This window comes from Rattus norvegicus, chromosome 3 (assembly GCF_036323735.1).
Source record: "Rattus norvegicus strain BN/NHsdMcwi chromosome 3, GRCr8, whole genome shotgun sequence".
Lineage (NCBI taxonomy): Eukaryota > Metazoa > Chordata > Mammalia > Rodentia > Muridae > Rattus > Rattus norvegicus.
In genome coordinates this window covers 160,521,288-160,540,831 of record NC_086021.1, presented here as the reverse complement: position 1 = coordinate 160,540,831, position 19,544 = coordinate 160,521,288, and the positions used below count along the sequence as shown (strand labels likewise).

The 19,544-nt window shown below is 46.0% G+C and overlaps 1 protein-coding gene across 2 annotated transcripts in view; it reads right to left on the bottom strand.

Annotated features, from left to right (window-relative positions):
* Sdcbp2 (syndecan binding protein 2) overlaps nt 1-19,523 on the bottom strand; it is a 37,144-nt gene extending 17,621 nt beyond the window's left edge. Inside the window, exon 1 of one of the 2 annotated variants that reach the window (XM_017591773.3) lies at nt 3,278-19,523. The gene's annotated coding sequence lies outside the window, so the exon portion shown is untranslated. The remainder of the gene's footprint in view (nt 1-3,277) is intronic. The other variant, NM_001025692.1, reaches the window with a different exon arrangement.
* Between the last annotated feature and the right edge of the window lie 21 nt (nt 19,524-19,544).

The following is a 19,544-nucleotide window of genomic DNA, read 5'->3' as shown; positions in this document are numbered from 1 at the left end:
GAGATGAAAATACCCTGCAGATGCCATGTGGCCCACCGGAGCTGGCACTAGTGCGGGATGGTAGAGATTCTTTTAATATTTACTGCTGTAAGCCATAGCCTTTCCTTTCTTGCTCATCTAAGAGCATACAGTAATATTAGCATCAAAATGTAAAACGGTCCAACTTTTAAAAGTCTCCCAGTCTTTAGAAATTCAAACCCTTAAAATCTTCAGCCTTTTTAAAAAATAGTCCAAATCTCTCTAAAATCCAAAGTCTCATTAAAAGTTCAAAATCTCTTGACTGTGAGCTGCTGTAAAATCAAAATAAGTTAATACTCTTATTCCATGAGAGAAGAACTAAGGCACAGTCACAATCAAATCAAAGGAAAACCAAACCTCAGCTCACTAAATAACTCAGTGTCCAGCTTCTGGGATTCACTCACAATCTAAGGGCTCCTCCAAGGGACTTGGGTCACTTAGCCAGCTCCACCCTCTGGAGCACACACGGTTTGTTTCCAAGGTTCAGGCCAGCTCCGATCCAATGCTGCTGCTATTTTTGGCAACCATCCCATGACAGTGGCATCTCCAAAATGCTGGGGTCTTCTCTATGACTGGACTGCACGTTCACCAACAGCTTCTCTCAGACACTCATCAGGGGACTCAGGCCTGCCACACCTCGCTAGGTCGCAGCGGCTCTCCATGACCTCTGCACACCTTCCAATCCAGTACCACCTGGGGGACACTACTGTAGCACATGGTACAGCGCTAACGGCCTCTAGAACACAGCTTCAGTGTGCTGACTCTCGGGAAACAATTCCCAGACTTCTCACTGATGCTGCTCTCTATTTAATCACCGTCTCTCAGCTATAGATGATTAGCATCGGTTGGGAGCTCTAGTTGGCTGGTATTGTTGTTGTTGTTGTTGTTGTTGTTTTTTATATTTTTCATTTACACTTCAAATGTCATTCTCTTTCCCGGTTTCCCATCCATAAGTCCCCTATTCCCTCCCCTTCTTCTATAAGGGTGTTCCCCCTCCCTGACCACACCCCCTTCCTGCCTCCCCACCCTGACATTCCCCTACACTGGGGGCTCCAGCCTTGCCAGGACCAAGGGCTTCTCTTCCCATTGGTGCCCAACAAGGCCGTCCTCTGCTACATATACAGCTGGAGTCATGGGTCTGTCCATGTGTAGTCTTTGGGTAGCGGTTTAGTCCCTGGGAGCTCTGGTTGGTTGGTATTGTTGTTCTTATGGGGTTGCAAACCCCTTCAGCTCCTTCACCTCCTTCAATCCTTTCTCTGACTCCTCCAACAGGGGTCCCATTCTCAGGTCAATGGTTTGCTGCAAGCATTTGCCTCTGTATTTGTCAGGCTCTGGCAGAGCCTCTCAGGAGACAGCTGTATCAGGCTCCTGTCAGCGTGCACTTCTTGATTTCATGAATATTGTCTAGTTTTGGTGGCTGTATATATATGGGCTGGATCCCCAGGCTCTGAATGACCATTCCTTCAGTCTGTGCTCCAAACTTTGTCTCCATATCCCCTCCTGTGAATATTTTGTTCCCCCTTTTAAGAAGGACTGAAGCATCCACACTTTGGTCATCCTTCTTCTTGAGCTTCATGTGGTCTGTGGAATGTATCTTGGGTAATTCGAGCTTTTGAGCTAATATACACTTAGCAGTGAGTGCATACCATGTGTGCTCTTTTGATTGGGTTACCTCACTCAGGATGATATTTTCTAGTTCCATCCATTTGCCTATGAATTTCATGAAGTCGTTGTTTTTGATAGCTGAGTAGTACTCCATTGTGTAGATATAGAGACAGGCAGGTAGATCAGTGGAATAGAATTGAAGACCCAGAAGTGAACCCACACACCTATGGTCACTTGATCTTTGACAAAGGAGCTAAAACCATCCAGTGGGAAAAAGATAGCATTTTTCACAAATGGTGCTGGCTCAACTGGAGGTCAACATGTAAAAGAATGCAAATTGACCCATTCTTTTTTTTTTTTCTTTTTTTTTCGGAGCTGGGGACCGAACCCAGGGCCTTGCGCTGGCTAGGCAAGCGCTCTACCGCTGAGCTAAATCCCCAACCCAAATTGATCTATTCTTTTTGCCCTGTACAAAGTTTCAGTCCAAGTGAATCAAGAACCTCCACATAAAACCAGATACACTCAAACTAATAGAAGAAAAAGTTGGGAAGAGCCTTGAACATATGGGCACTGTTGAAAATTTCCTGAACAGAATACCAGTGGCTTATGCTCTAAGATCAAGAATCGATGAATGGGACCTCATAAAACTGCAAAGCTTCTGTAAGGCAAAGGATACTGTCAATAGGACAAACAGCAACCAACAGATTAGGAAAAGAACCTACATCCAATAGAGGACTAATATCCAAAATATACAAAGAAATCAAGATGTTAGACTGCAGAGAGCCAAATAACCCTATTAAAAATGGGGTACAGAGCTAAACAAAGAATTCACAGCTGAGGAATATCGAATGGCTGAGAAATACCTAAAGAAATGTTCAGCATCCTTAGTCATCAGGGAAATGAAAATCCAAACCCTGAGATTTCACCTCACACCAGTGAGAATGGCTAAGATAAAAAACTCAGGTGACAACAGATGCTGGCGAGGATGTGGAGAAAGAGGAACACTCTTCCATCGTTGGTGGCATTGCAAGCTGGTACAACCACTGTGGAAATCAGTCTGGAGGTTCTTCAGAAAATTGGACATTCAACTGCCTGAGGACCCAGCTATAACACTCCTGGGCATATACCCAAAAGATGCTCCAACATATAACAAAGACACGTGTTCCACTATGTTCATAGCAGCCTTATTTATAATAGCCAGAAGTTGGAGAGAACCCAGATGCCCTTCAGCAGAGGTATGGATACAGAAAATGTGGTAAAATAATGTTTTTACTTCAGTAATTAATCACAGCAGTCTTCAGCCCCAGCTTACCAGAACCACCGATTCCTAATTCAATCTATCAAACAGCTAGGGTAGTCTTTGCTTCTCTCTGAAACCTCACAAGTCAACCCTCCATCATCTTCACTGCTTTTAGCATTATGTTCTAATCTTCCAACCTCACTGCAGCTCACCAACCTCTGAACACTCAATGGCTTTTCCAGGCCAAAGTTCCAAAGTCCTTCTACAATCCCTCCCATAACGGCATGGTAAAGTAGATCACAAGCAACATTCTACAGTCCTGGTACCATTTCTGTCTTAGTTAGGTTTATTGTTGCTGTCCTGAAACACCATGACCAAAAGCAATTTGGGGAGGAGAGGATGTATATGACTTACATATTCTGAATCACAGTCTGTTGAAGGAAGTTAAGGCAGGAACTCAAACCAAACAGGAACCTGGAGGCAGGAGCCGATGCAGAAGCCATAGAGCACTGCTTACTGGCTTGCTCCTCGTGGCTTACTCAGCCTGCTTTCTTACAGCACTCAGAACCACCAGACCAGGATTGGTCCCAGGCACAATGGGAAGGACCTCCACACAACCACTAATTTAAGGAAATGCTCTACAGGCTTGGCTACAGCCAGATCTTAAAGAGGTATTTTCTCAGTTGAGGGTCCCTCCTTTCAGATGACTCTAGCTTCTGTCGAGTTGACATAAACCTAACCAGCACACACACCAGTAGCTCCTGTGGAACCTCGCCCGTATTTCCTGAAATGGCCCACAAGGTCTCCCTGAACCTTCCCTGGAATGGAATTGGTGACCCCAGGACCAGATGTAAAGAAGTTGTGTTTGACCTTGCGGAATACACACCGATTTGCTGCTTAAATACAAAGTTGAAAGTGCTACATTTAACAGATTCCTGAAAAACAGGAAGAAGCTTTGGCAATTGAAGGTTCAGAACAGCTGGAGACTCCAGTGTGCATGGTTCCACCTCTTTCATTGCCTCTTTCACCAAGGCCACTTTCATCGGAATTGAGTTCCAATAAATTTGCAAGTTTTGTTTATTTATTGACTGGTTAGTTTTTCTTTTTTTTTTTTTTTCTTTTTCTTGGAGCTGGGGACCGAACCCAGGGCCTTCCTTGCGCTTGCTAGGCAAGTGCTCTACCACTGAGCTAAATCCCCAATCGATTGGTTAGTTTTTCAAGACAGTTTCTCCTTGTAGCCTTGGCTGTTGTGTTCCAACAGATTTCTGTTTGCAAATTTTCTCTCTCTCTCTCTCTCTCTCTCTCTCTCTCTCTCTCTCTCTCTCTCTCTCTCTCCATCCATCCATCTCCATCCATCCATCCATGGTTTTTTGGGACAGAGTTTTTCCTTGTAGCCCTGGCTGTCCTGGAACCCACTCTATAGACCAGGCTGGTCTTGAACTCAGAGATCTGCCTGCCTCTGCCTCCCAAGTGCTGGGATTAAAGACGTGCACAACCACCCCCAAATAAACCTGCTTTTTCTTTTGTTTGCAGTTTTGACCTTGCCCCCCAGCTCCACATCTTTCCATGTCCTGCCTCAACCCCTACTTTCAGCAGGGAGATGCTTTAAGGTAATGGAATGAATCTCACTCCAGTCTCTCAGCCTTGGAGTACTGCTCTCCCTGTCTAGCACACTGTCGGAGTCACAACCTCTGCTCCTTGTCTAGTTCATGCCTGATAATTCTCAAGTCTAAAGTAAGAGGACTTTCTCATAGGACTCCTGATCTGATTTGTGCGCCCTGTAGTGCTCCCCCATGTCCTTACTCCCACGGATCCACGGGTCTTCTAGTTAATTCTACTTGTCTAGCTGTTTTGTTAGACTGGGAGTCCCAAGGGGGCCTTCTCATTGGCTGCAGAACTCCTCAAATGCTATGCATAGAGGAGAATGCAATAATATGTCGGAGGTAATATATTTGGCCCTTCCACTTCTCACCTAGTAAAGCAAAATTCTGGTATTTCAAGACCATGCCCTCCTTAGGAGTGGAATCAAACACCAGAGGACTAAATGCACCTTATGTCTTAATCTTGGGTAGTTCCTTAAATAGAAATTGTCAGATCATAGACCTGCCCCTTTAAGATGATCACTCTATGGGAGCAGACCCTTCAGCCTGATTTATGCTCCTAGCCAGAACCTGACTCCTCTGTGTTCTCTGTTACATAGTCTATCCTCTATTAAATCATGTGCTGTGGCACTTCCTGCAACTCTCTGAAAGGATATAAAGTTCAAATATTTTTTTCTGACACGACCCCCTCTTCCCTGTTCTGTCTATGATGGAACTCTCTCTTTTAATGAAGTTCCTCTCTATGTTTTAAAGGGAAACCTCTCCTGTCCTTAAAGACCCCATTCATGTTGTCTCTGATAGAAGACATCATCTCTTCCTAATGCTTTCCCCTGTCAAGTTATGATCATGGCTCCTGTGGTCTCGAGGCTCTTTCCCCTAGTTTATTCTTGAAAGGTATCTCTCTCTCTCTCTCTCTCTCTCTCTCTCTCTCTCTCTCTCTCTCTCTCTCTCTCTCTCTCTGTGTGTGTGTGTGTGTGTGTGTGTGTGTGTGTGTGAGCTCCTTTCTTAAACTAACCAATCAACCCGCCCACTCATGTACTTCAGCCCCTCTCATCTGACATGAACGCATGAAAAAAAATCTGAAAATAAAAGGTCCACTTCTAATTTGTACTGAAAAATATAGGTAGCATGGTCAGGACTCCTTCCTTGATGGGCTTGCACTTGCTTTCTCACAACTCACGTACCCAACCAGCCTTTTGCTGATTCTGTTGCCTGTCTGTCTGGTTGCTGGAACAGCTGCAGTTCCTTGTCTGAGGCTAGCCTTTCGGGGCAGAAATGAGGATCCTAAGACAAGAATTTCCTATGGGCAGGAAGTATACGATTCTAACCTCCTTTTAGATCAAATACAGGAAAAGACCCCTTCACCTGGCCTGCCCTACAATGTTCAACCTCCTGGAGACTTTTAGCCTTGAAGTAACCCTCAGCAGCTACCATCTACCAAATTATGCTTTGCCACCAGTATGCACTGTACAGATATGAACCTAAGAGGCCACCTGTATTCTTTTTTTCTAACAGCACAGCAAAGGAGCAGATGCGTTTCGCAACTGCCCTTTGAGAGAAAACCGGCTCAGAGACCCACTTCCTGGAACACTTTCATCATTGTCTTTATAAGAAATGGTGCATATTCTTTTACTGCAAACTTCCCTGTCTTCACTACAAGGCATCCTTGCCTGGGCAGTAACTCAAGATGAATCCCAACCCGTTTCTTTCCTTTAAAAAACGAGAGCACGTGGGCCCAGACGCTGCACTCTTCATGCACTGAGTAACCGGGAGAGACCAATTGTCCAGCACCCATCCCCGATACATTCCCGTGTCATACGGTTCCACGACCCCCAAGCCGCCTACACTCCCCATCCTAAGGCTCAGAACTTAGCCGGAAGCTGCGTCTCCGCTCGTGGTCTTTAACGCCTGCGCAGAAATCCTGCTCAGTGGCGTGTGGTGCGTACAACGCATGTGCAACAAGTCTATTTGCGCGTGCGGGGCGCGCGTGGGATGTCGGGGTGGGGCTTGTGTTCCCAGGATTCCCCACGGCTGCGGAGTCACCTTCTCAGCCTTCCCCCGGAGTTCTAGACTGTCCCTGCGCCCAGCTTCAGGTTTTCCCTCCTCATGCAAGCCTAAAGAAACTTCGGGTCTGTGGTTCTTCCGAGGGCCCCTTGTGGGTCTCGGCTCGTCAGACCCTTTGGCTTACTAGGCACTGAGGCGGCAATGGGTGGAAGAAGAGAGCAAAGTCGACACTCCGCCCCACTGCTCTGCTCGTTCCAAAAAGGAGATATCCTCTCCCTTTGATTTAGAAGCGCCTCCAAGTCCTTAGGTGTTGCTTCTGGTGTCATGCTCTCAGAATTCTGGCATGGTACTTGACGTGCCCTGGTTGAAAATGCGGGTGCACCGACCACCAGTGCTGGAACCATGGGCGTCTGCTGCCTAGGAAGTGGACTTGGCTGAGGGATCACTTCCTAGGGAAAATTAGACCCAATTGCCCTTTATGAGGGACTCAGGCAATGGATTCCATGGGATGCAGGTGAAAAGCTGAAAAATCAAGGAAACCTCCAGGAGGGAGAAGACCCGCCTGTGGCCATGAAGGATGGAATGCTTAAGCCAGTGAGAGTAGTGTTATATCCCTGGATAGGGAGGTACAGGCATAAATCCCACCAGCTTTTTGGATATCTTTTACCTTCAGGAGACTACCTTGAAGTTTTCCCAAATCTTGACTGCAGCCCCATCAAATACACGTATGAACTGAGCCAGAAATCTGGGATTTACCCTCAGACCCTGCCTTTACCTGTTGGTGAAATCATATCTAGCTCTTACATCAGAATTAATCTCAGACTTCAACATGACTTTAAACATTTCATGACTGACCCCTGGTGGACGTGCCTCTGTCCTTACCCCCACTTACTCACTGCATTCCCTTCATTTCAAATAGCTTGCCGATTCTAAAACTCAGCTTGCTAATCTATGCCTTCACGCCTCGGCACTGCTGTTCCCTCTGCCTTAAATGCCACCCGCAGTTCATGTGGTGAATTGTTCAGTTCTAAGCCTGCCCCTAAATCCTACACCCACACAACCCCCAAGGATCTTTGTAATGACTAGTCATTATTCATTCCACACAGATTTAGGAAGTACCTACTGTGAGCCAGGCCTTTTGCATTTCCTAGATTGCAATTCCACCATTGCTTTCCCTGTCATCCTCACTAGCTGGTGTGAATCGCCCTGTCTCTCCATAAAGTAACAGGAGAAAAAAAAAAAAAAAAAAAAAAAACAAAAAAAAAAAAACGACATAAGGAAGAGAAGCCTGAAAACCTAGTGTGTAGGTAGGTAGTAGCTATTTCCTCGGAATTGAAACAACATTCTCTCCTAGAAGGGAGTGGGAGGCTTGAGACTCAGGAACCTAAGGGAGCATAGAAGACTCTGAGGAGCTCAGAAAGCTGGTTCACAGAGCCCTCCCCAGGGTTATGTAAGCAGTGAACAATTGTGAGGGCAGAGAAGGTTCTTCTGGAGAGCTTTTCGCAGTCATCACCGATGCTAGGTGAACTGCTTGAGTCACACAGCTGACATGGACTATTTTATTTTGGTTCAGCAGTTCTCAAGTGGGTTTCAACCCCTTTTGGGTTGAATGACCCTTTCATAGGGGTCACCTAAGACCATCAGAAAGCATATATTTACATTATGATTCACAACAGTAGCAAATTTAAAGTTATGAAGTAGCAACAAAAAAAATTATGGTTGGGGGGTCATCACTACAACACGAGGAACTGTAGTAAAAGTCACAGCATTAGGAAGGTTGAGAACCACTGTCTTGGTTGGTCTGTCATTGGTTGTCTGAGGTGAATAGATGTTTGTACACATCTCCCCAGATATGTCACCTGACACCTAGATAAACATTCTTCCAATTACCACCTGTAGAAAGTCTCTTAACGAAAAACTAAGTGTAGGAAGGGAAACTTCAGCCCTAATGGAGTACAAATAGAGTGACAACGAAAGAGTTTGCTCAGTTCCTGCAAGTAGTTGACTTCTCTTAAGGGAACCCATCCAGTCCTTGCTCCCAGCAACTTCCCTTCCCAAAATATCTTTCGATTTCCATCCCAGAGCGTTCTACATTTCTCAGTATTGTTAGCAGTCAGGCCCTGGGGAATCAACAGGGCTGGAAAGGGGCCCATTAGCCCCCATCTTTGAACTTAAAGAATGAGAACACTTTGTTCCAAACTGCTGGAGCTCTGGGACTCCCACTTGTTCCTGTGGACAACTCATCTATCCTTCAGAAAACAGAAGCGTGGGTTAATGTGATGGGGTAATAGCTTCTGTAAGGCCAAATTAGCCCAGGGATCTGGTGAATAGGCGAGGAGGAGGCTGTTGCTAAGCCACAAGCAAGTACCTCCTCCTTCCAGGGCTGTACTGTACCAGAGGGAACAGGACTCAGGAGATTCTGTTCTCCCAATGAAGGTCCAGGGGAGACAGAGCAGAAGCCAGGGCTTTAGAGCAGCTCAACCTACTGTCTGCCTCTGACTGTGAGAATGGGCTAGGTTCTATGACATTTATTTTGTAACGACAGTAAAATAACATTTCCTTTCAGCACAGAGTTATCCAGGCATGAGACGGCCATTTAAATGAGTTATACATGGAGACCATTTAGCACAGTGCCTAGCATAAATAGGCAACTCCATAGCTGTCTGCTCACCCACTTCTGACCACCTCCTAAGTCCAGGTACTGTTTTGGATGGCCATGGTAAGAAGTGAACAAAATTAATCACTCTTTGATGTAGGGACTTTGTAGTGAAGAGCTGGATTAAAAAGCCCCAAGGTTTTGTGGGCTGTGTCAGTGGTGGAAAGAGATGAAGTGGGATGGAGAGTTGAGGGGGCAGTAGGATTAGGGGAGCCTTGCTGTGGAGGAGAGAGACATTTCAGTAAAAGCTTAAAGAACTGGGTGGGCAAGAACATTCCAGGGAGATAGGTCCACTGCACAGACTCTGGGGTGAGCATGCCCTCAGTGTTCAGAGGACTTTGAAGGAGGAAACCAGAGAAGACAGGAGAGGCTCAGATCCTGGAGGGCTCATAGGTCTTGGTGAGAATTTTGGCCCTTCTTGAGTGAGAGAAACTAGGGAAGTCTGAGCATCAGAGAGCCATAGCCTTCAGGGCCTTCTGGCCAATGAATGTAGGATAGATTAAAGGCAAGGGTAGGAGATAGAACAGTACAGAAAATCATACATCCTTCAAACCCTGCCTGGGATCAGAAAAGGAAAAGCTTTGTTCTCATGTCATTCCAAGAGTGAAGCAAATTAAAAGGCTACCTAGAAGTCCTAGAAGACAGGACAAAGGAGGAAAAGAGATTGGTTGTGAGCAGGTCTTGTTCAGTTCCTTTATCCCAGCCAATACAGACTGTCCTTACCTGCTGGCTCCCCACTCTGTGCCCTTCTCCAGCTACTGCAGCCTCCTGGGGTGTGCTGGTGGCCTGTGTCCCAGTTGAGTTCCTGCTCTGGGAAGGGTGGTGCCTGTCCCTTGTTCAGCTTACTCACCGTGGACTGGGATGGGCCCAGGTTAGCCTGTGTGGCTCAATAAACAGAGCAATCATCCACGTAAGGTCTTCGCATGAGTCTAGATTCAGAGGCGGGGCTAAAGTGTATAGCTGATCTGAGCTGTTGTAGAGATGTGTGCAAACTAGAGCTACTTGGCCCACTGAGGAAGTCAGCACAGGCTGTGGAGGCCTTACCCTGCCAGTAGGCAAAGTCGGTTAACTGGAGAGCATGGAGATAGATGTCCTGGGTCTTAAAAGGTGGCCATATTTTGTAACCTAGTATATTTCTTAGAAATGTATTTCAATGCAATATCTGGATCCATCACAGTGTTTCTTTTTAGTAAAACCAATCTAGAAATCCCAGATGCCTGACATTGGTTAAAGGAGTCACCAATCTACTGAAGATGACATGTTTATTAAATCACTTCAGGAAGGTGCCAAGGGGAAATATAACCACAAGACAATGAATAATCACTATTGAGGTCATACCTCTGGTTTTGTTTTCAGTAAAGTGCGCACTGCAGGAAGCCTAGGGAGCCCTGCCCCCTTGCCTGCTCTGTCATTCCTTCCGAGATACTAGGAACCAAGCCTTACACTCCTAAGCAAATGCTACCTGACCCCTCCAGACCCTGGTGAGCTTTTCAGTTTGTACTTCTGTGTAGATTCTAATAATGGAATCTGTAGGAGTGTGTGTGCGTGTGGTGCATTTGCCTGTGTGAGCATGTAGATGTCAGAGATTGACAGTCTTCCCATTTGCCTGTGTGAGCATGTAGATGTCAGAGATTGACAGTCTTCCTCTATTCCTCTCCACCTTAGTTTTAAACAGAGTCTCTCATTGAACCTAGTGTTCACCATTCCAGCTGGACTGACTGTTCAGCAAACTCCAGGGATCTGTCTCTGCACCTGTAGTGCAAATGTGCTGCTGTTCACAACTTTCGTGTGTGTGTGTGTGTGTGTGTGTGTGTGTGTGTGTGTGTGTGCGCGTGTGTAAAGGTCATCATAATACATAGCAAGCATATTACCCTTTGAACCATCTCTTGAATCATAAGCCTTGCTTATGATTTTTTTCTAAGAAAGCAGTAAATGTTTGTTTGTTTTTTGTTTTTTGTTTTTATTTCTTAAATCTACTTCTTCCAGTAACCTCCTGGAAGAACTAAAGAACTGTGTTGAGATAGGACGGGATTTCTTCCTTTATTTCCCTTGTCATTTTTTTTTCTTAAAGACAGGCTCTCTGTACTTAGCCTTGGCTGTCTTAGACCAGTCTCACTTTGAAGACATACAGATCTGCCTGCCTTTGCCTCTCACAGTTAACGTGTGGTGCCACCAAGTCCAGCTCTATTGTGTCTTTTTTATCTTGAAGCTTTTGAATGTACATTTAACCCACTAATCATATGAAAGTCAAGTTTAAAAAAGAAGAGAATTCCCGATGGATATAATTGGATGATGGTGTCTAGTAAGAGGCCCAGGAGTTACAGGCTAGAAAATCCCCTAAGGAATGGCACAGTGTGCCCACTCAAGGTGGGGTAGGTCTCAGGGATGCTGGCTAGGCAGGCTCACAGTACAGTTCCCATGATGAGTCTGGCAGGGTTGTACTCAGCAGATCCTGAGACACTGCCTGCCTGGTGAGGAGCCCAGAGCCCAGGGTGCCACACAAGGAAGACATCTCAGGAATGGTGACACCCCTCCCTGTTCGTGTGGCCTTTTGCCTCTGACCCTGAGAATCATATTACTCACGTGTCCCAAAGGCTGAAAATTCAAACCTTGGTTAACTGAAGGCAAGGCCTACATATTAGACCTACAAAGGATGTTCTCACAATTGATACTGGAACCAGTGCTGTGATTGGGTCTATTTCTGTTTCTCTATAGACTCGCATGGATAACTAATGGTTTAAAATGCTGGTGACCAAACATTCATTTACAAACTCTGTCAGCAATGTGGCAGATCAGTGCCTGAGCAAGCAGCCACCAAGACCTTCCCTCTGGGCCCCACAGCTTGTCCAGAATCCTCTGTTCACACAGAGGCTGCAGCCTGCAACTGTTGCCTGAAGTTATCTACAAGGTAACATCCCCAAGCTTCCATGGCAGAGTGCAGATCTGTGACCTTGTTTGTTTTTCAAGACAGTTTCTCTGTGTAGCTTTGGCTGTCCTTGAACTCCCTCTGTAGACCAGGCTTTCCTTAAACTCAGAGATCCACTTGCCTTTGCCTTCTGAGTGCTGGGATCAAGAGTGTGGGAACTTCTTAACCCTGGGACCTAGCTTCCTGCCTAAGAAGTACTTAAAAAAAAAATACACATCCCTCCTAGAAAAAAAACCACCTCAGTTAAAAACTTACATACTTAAGTTACTTAAAAGGTTTGGTTGGGTTATCTGAGCTAAATGCCAGGTCTATGACATCACACCGATTTCTAAATCTGAGCTGGGTTTCCCATGGCTACCTGTTGCACAGGTTGGTCCTCAACACTACATGCATTAGTGGTGTGAAGTGCCTGGGAAACTGACATGGAAATGGGAGGCCACTGTCACAGTCCCAACCCTGTGACTAAGATGGGTCTAGAGCTGGATGGCTGTGTGACAGTGGAGGAACAGGTCAGTGTTGAGAGCTGTGGCCACCATGGCAACCTGGGAGACTCGGTGTAGCAGATGAGCAGTAACAGAAGAGGCTTTGAGATGTACAACTGAGAGTATAGGAGGAAAATGTCTCGAGGACAGCAGTCAGGGAAGGTGGTGGCTCACACCTTGAATCCCAGGAGCACCCGAGAGGCAGAGGCAGGTGGTTCTCGGAGTCTGAGGCCAGACTGATCTAGAGTGAATTCCAGAACAGCCAGGGCTACAAAAAAGAATACAGCAGAAATGAAGGTGAGGTTGACACCCAGACAAGAAAATTTGACACGGGCTGAAAAAAACCACTTGAGTTTTATGTGTTCCCTGCAGGCAGAGATATTGGAGGGAAACGTCTGAGTGCCTATAGGCAGAGGCACTGGCGTTGGAGACAACTGTCATCATTCTGACGTAGCAAACAGCAAGACGGACAGTTTCCTTCAATCAGGTTGCCCATCTCTCTACTTACCAGGTTATTCACAAACTGCAGAGTTGTGTAATATGAAGCTAATTTGGAAACATTCCGAAAGTGGATCACAGTAGTACATATATTTGGAAACTAAAGTAGGATTTTCTTGGTTTGGAGACCCTGGGCTATATATATTCCAGGCCAGCCAGGGAAAAAAAGACTCTGCTCTGACTCAAAATAGCAAACACGGAGGATAGGAGAGGTACCGTGAAATGCTGTCCTCTAGATAGGACGTGGCCGCTGCACACCTATATTCTCTGCAGCAGTGGTTACCTGTACTCATCTAAACCAGTTAGCATTCTAATACGGATCATGGGGCAGCTCCAAAGGCTCTGCCTTACCTGAGGAGTTATCGACAATTGATGCGAGAGGCACTTTCCATTCCCCTCCCTTCCCCTCTTTGTCTGAGACAGGGTGTCACTATGCAGCTCTGGATGACCTGGAACTATGTAGACTAGGCCAGCATGGAACTCAGAGAGCCAAGTGCTGGGATTAAAGGTGTGTGTCCCCATGGCCAGCCTGAAAGTCACTTTTATTTGGAAAAGCCTTTTAGCGAACTTGAGACCCTTCAGAAATTAAGTTAATTGAACATGCTTCTAAACCTTAACTTTTAAACTCAAGACGTGGAGGGGGAGTTTATCATGAAAATCTACAGACAGCTGAAGACTGACATTTTTAGCTTAAAATTGGAATTTCAAATGAAAACGAAAGATCAACTGGAATTAGAAGAGTACAGGAAGGCATTACATGTAAGGGTCTAGTTGTATGGATTGGTCAGCTAGCGGCTCATGACGTAGTAACCTTTCACTTGAGTGAAGTATGTGACTTAGTACATAAGAGATTAACCTCCTGACCGTGTCACCACGTGACCGGCTTCCTGACACTCACTGGCCAGCCCAGCCCCCTGCAGTTTGTTAAGAGACAGTACCTTTAACTCAGATATTTGGTAATCAAGCGGAGGCAGTGTGTCCGATGGTGGCCTCCGAGCCTTCTCTTTCTTGAGGTTATTAGTATTTGAGAGCTTTTCTAGGAACTTGTCTGACTACAGCAGGAGGAAGACAGGGGCTTATAAAGTTTGACCTTCACAGCAATGTTGTTTGCTGTTTATTCAATAGTGGCCGGTTACTGTAGCTAGAGATTTCATGCTTTTTGCTGACACAAATTATAAATTTTACCTTAAGATGAAAATAAATCAGACACAAAACCACCGTGTCATTCTCTTCTGCCAGAAGCAAGAAAGGCTGCTCCACAGGACGGAGACACTGTCTTCTGACCAACTTCAGGAATCTTGAAGGTGCCTCATAACCCCGGCTAATGAGCCACAACTACACCTGTCCCTGTGGACGGTTATGGTGGGCCAGGTGCTGCCATGGCATTCCTACGAGCTGAGCATTTTACTGGCCACTTACAGGCTGGCCTCCACGTTCCTCGAAGCAGTTGCCAGATGACTCTGAGGGAAGCACCCTACTTGGTAAGGGCCACACTGTCAAGCACGGCCACAGCAGAATGCAGTGGTTCGCAGCCCTGGCCTCCTGCAGCTGGGCCACAGCCTTCTACCTAGAGGACTCCACTAGTCCTAAGCAGCTTTAGCTTTGAAAACAGGCTGGGAAGTGGCATCTTTTGGCTACTGCCAGATAACATTGGGGTTCCTTTAGCAAGAAAAGTTCCACGCTAGCCAGGGCTGCAGAGGGAGACAAAGAGAGGCATGGACGGAGCCTCAGGCATCCTTGCCCAGGTGTGCACAGGGCCTGAGCCAACTGATCCTCGCTGGAACTGTGCCTGCCCTCCCTAGACAATGTCCTGAGGACACAGCATGAAAGAGTCACGACCTCCACAGCCCTGTGTTCCTACGGTAAATGGAGATCATGTGTGCTCCTTGTGCTTTCTCTGCACCATCTTTTTGTTTTTTCTTCTCTCCACCCTCTCCTGCTTTTTGAAGTTTTTCTAGGCCAGGTAGGCAAGGCCACAGCGAGGTCACAAACACAAAGCTCACTTCTCACACATGCACACGCCTGCCAAGGGCTGGCAAGTCTCCTGACATCAGGTTCCAAGGCGGTAGAGTAACTGTATCTCAAAGGCTGTCAGCAGCTGGGCACAGGGACGAGGTCTCCATCTCGGAAGTAAACACTCCAAACGTCACATTCTACCCTAGGCGACCCCGACAATATAAAAAGGGTTTCAGAGATGCTATTCCATCGCGTCTGGAACCCAGAACACAGACAAAGTTGGCATCAGACCTTGGGAGAGGGAGAACAGGCATCTACACAAACCTGCTGCGACCTCCCCAAGGAGGAAGCCAACGTACTCCTCACTCGGGTGAAGCAGCTGGCCCTACTTTTCAAACTGCTCTGCCTACAGTTGTATCCCCTCAGAACTCATGCACTAACCCCAGTGACACAACGCTCTTAGAGTGTGACTAAACATGAAGATGGAGCCACGGTGAATGAGACGCACCCTCTTAAGAGCCTTGGACACTTGCAATTCTACAAGGGAGGACACTGGGGATAATGTATTGTCTAGCTCCTCTTCTGGGAGAAATCGAGTGTGCTCTAACTGGGGTTGAGCCTTGTATCCCACCATCTATCTCATTTAAGCCCCAGCCTGTCAAGCTTGTTTCACTGATTCCTGTTCTAGCAATGAGACTGGTGGAAATTACCCACAATTCAGTGCTTACAATCCTAAGGTGGCAGGGACTGAGTGTTCCTATTTTGGGCTGGCATAGGCCACAATTAAGGTTGGAGGGATGGGACGGGTCCCCTCAGGAGCAGTAGCCAGGGTTCCTGAGGGGCTTGGGGTGAGGCTGTACAGACTGGCATCAGAACAAGGTCTCTGTGGGAGAACAGTAAAATGAACCATCACCATCTTTGAGCACTCAACTGTACATGCTAGGACCTAAACCCCTGGATTTGGGGAATTATCTCAGAATCCCCAATTTAACCCTTAGTGTCAAGTCAAATTTTACAGATGAAGAAATTGAGGACCAAAGTTTAGATTTCTTGCCCAAGGTCAGAAATGAAAGCCAGATTAGAATCCAGGCAGTTTGGTTCCAGAGCCTATGCTTTTACTTGCTATTTTATGGGTGTGTGTACATGTATGTGTGTGTATGTGCAAGTGTATGTGTGTGTGTGTATCCAGTTCCCATTTCCCCGTGGGGAGGCTTCCTTTCCTTTTCCTCTGATTCTAGGAAAAAGGAGGGACCAGGTCCAGCCACCAACTCTCCATTTCTACAGCTGGTACATTAGGCAGATCTGTGACCCCCCCCCCCCAATTACAGAGAGATTTAAGAGCTTCCACCTGGAGAGGACCTGAGGCTGTAGATCTCGTTCACCTCGATGCCTCTGCTGAGAGCTGAGCCCCTCCAACATGGCGTTCAGGGCCAGGGTTCCTGAAGAGGGTGGAGTACAGCGGGGTGGAGTGCTTCCGTGCAGAACCACTCACGCTGTTGCACAGGGCCACTGGGCTCTGGCTTGCATTCAGAGTAGTTTTTGTTGGCTCTCCTAGATTCTATGACACCAACTTGATTTTTAAAGAAAAATACAAAGTACACTTAGTGTTTTTAAGTTTGAAAACAAACAGACATTCTCTTTTAAAAAGTTCTTAACTTTTGTTTGTAAGATTTGCATTACACTGTCCCCTTAGTGAAGTGACCAAAGTTCTTCACCTCTAATCTTCATTTAGCAATTTTTCCTATAATCACAAACTATACAAAGAGAACAGTCTGGCACTTTGTACTTCTAAGGTTGTTGCCTAGCTGTAGGAATCAGACTTCTGCATGTTTGGTGAGCTCTATTTCCACGTGATATCATTTCAGATGATAAAGTCGTGAGGGATACGATCTGGTGAAATGCTGGTTTCATAACTCGCACTCCACCCGCTGGCTGGCATGTTCTTGGGATATCAGTCATCTGATACAACCTCACTCCACAAATATTAAGACAGTGTGTAAGCATTAGTCACGACCCAGTCGTCCACTTTCTGGGAGATAGCTCCTGAGACCAGCAGGACTGAGATGTGGCATCAGGCAGGTGACATCACTGCTTTCTGAGTTTCCACATCAATGCCTGAGAACTGAAACTTCAGTATAATTTCTTTCTGATGCTAAAAAGTCCAGAGGGATCACAAAGTCCAGGGAGGGAAGACTGTCCAAACACATGGCCATTAGGATCTGGGGTAGCCCCACCCCCACTCCTCATGTGGCCCTTATACTTTCACACAGTTTTAAGAAATATTACATTGTTTTAAAAGTATGTACGGGTATCTTGTCCGTGTATGTACACGTAGGTGCCTGGTGTCTGTGGAGGCACCTGGGACTGGAGTTGCAGATGGGTGAGCCACTATGTTACCCAATGTCCAGTGTCAACTTCCCTGGAGTCCAAATACTTTACACAGCTGCTCATATCCTCCCTCTCCCTCTTCATATGCTACTGAGGTCACTGCTAGTACTCTGAACAGTTATTTATAGAGTCAGGAAGTTGTGCTCAAGTATTTTTTTGCACCTTACTGCCTTGGTTCTCAGATGCTCTTTTTGAGGACCTGCCTTCCTAGTTCTGGATTACAGGTAAGCACAACAATGCCTTGTTTGTTTGTTTACATATGTTCTAGTAATCCATCACAGGGACCAAGAACCCCAGGGCAATTACAAAAAACAACACAAAACAAACAAACAAACCCCGCACCACCTGTGGCAAGGCCATATGAAAATTTACCTGTTATACAGCTGGTCCTGCAAGATACAGAGAATAAGAAAGGCCAGCCAAACACAAGTAAGTAGCAATCACAAAGGCATCCTTTCCTCAGCAATACTGGGAAATACAGACCTCCGTTCTCTGGGCAAACAATTATCTACCCAGAATAATAGTTCAGACAAACTGCCACTGAGATTGTAGACTACTTAGACACTGTGGCATCGTGGCTGGAGTTCCAGTGGGCACTTACACCTGCACAAAGCACTCTGCAGAGATTGACCAGACATTCCTCCAAGGCATCTATTCCTTTCAACCTGGAATGGTTACATGGTTTGCCTAGATGGAGTGTACCGAAGTCCTACTATGTGCTTTGCAGCTTTCACAGCCTTTGAAAGTTTTAGAAACTTGAGACCACAAGACCAAAAAGCCTGGGGCACATTATTATCTGGGCCGTTACCACAGTAATATAATGTGAAAGTCTTAGAGCAATTTAAAACTATCGGAACTCTTTAGAAATGTAATTAATATTTAGGATACAATACTTTTGCTAAGTTTTGAAAATTCTATTCTAACTCACTTTTAAAAGAAATCTAAACTATGTAGAGTGGAGGTGGGAATACACTGAAACCCACAAGACACTAGGGAACTCAGTGACGTGACAGATACCCCTTTGGTTAGTCCCTGCTGGTCTCACTGCTGCCAAGCTAACCCAGCACACCAGCCCCAGGGCCCTCACTTTGGTTCCATTGCCACAGGAGAACCTCCACTTCTTTGGCCACTCCCTGCTCTCTGCTGCTTTCGTGGTGCCATTTACTCAGCTGTCCTTCCCTTCACTGCAAGTTGAGAGCCTACATCAGCACTGTCCTGTGTCAGGCTGTAATCACTTCTGCAACCCAGCATGCACTGGCATAATAATTACAAGACACTCTGCAATTAACTGGATTTACATCCCAAAATCTTAGGCACATGCTGCTTTTGAGGAGAGTTAGAAATAAATGTTAAAACAGAGTGCCCACCAGTAAGCATATCTGACAATATATCATCTGCAGATATATGCCCCCAACAGCATGATTTTTCCCTTTCCAAAAACTGACAGTCATTTGGCTGTGGGCCATGTAGCTCACTGCTGTGGCAAACCTAGCCTCCAATGGGTACAGAGCCCCGCTACCTGGGGTGCACACACCTGAAAGTTAAGCAACCTGGGTGACCTCATCACACATTATGTGCAGAAAGCAGGAGTGCTGCCTTTGCATTTAACTTTAGTGCATTCAAAAAAAAAAAAAAACTTTATGGGTGTTTTTGTATCTGCACATATGTATGTCCACCGCTTGGTGCCTGGCTCCCTTGGAAGCCTGAGTGGGTACTAGAATGGCTGGAACCGGAGTTACAGACAGTTATGAGACACCATGTTGGTGCTGGGAATCAACCTATAATCTTCTGGGAGAGCATCCAGGCTGTTGTTCTATGCGATCCAAGACCTTCTTTGGCCTCCAGGAGATCGATCTGCACACATGCAGCATACGTTCACACACAAAAACAAATGTTTTTTAAAAAATGTCTCTGGGGGTATGGTAGGATCTGTGTGGCAAACAGTATGAGACTTTTCTGGAATGAAGTGATCTTCATGAGGGACAAAATGTAAACAAACACTCCTTGCTTATATGCATTAGGGGAACTGTAGTGTCAACCAGACATTTCAATAGTTCTTAAATAGGTACTCACCAAAACTCTTACTTTGATAAATCTGTTAAAATAACTTTGAGGAAAATTAAGGTATAACTCTAGGTTATTACTCCAGAAATCCAAATTAAGATAATTT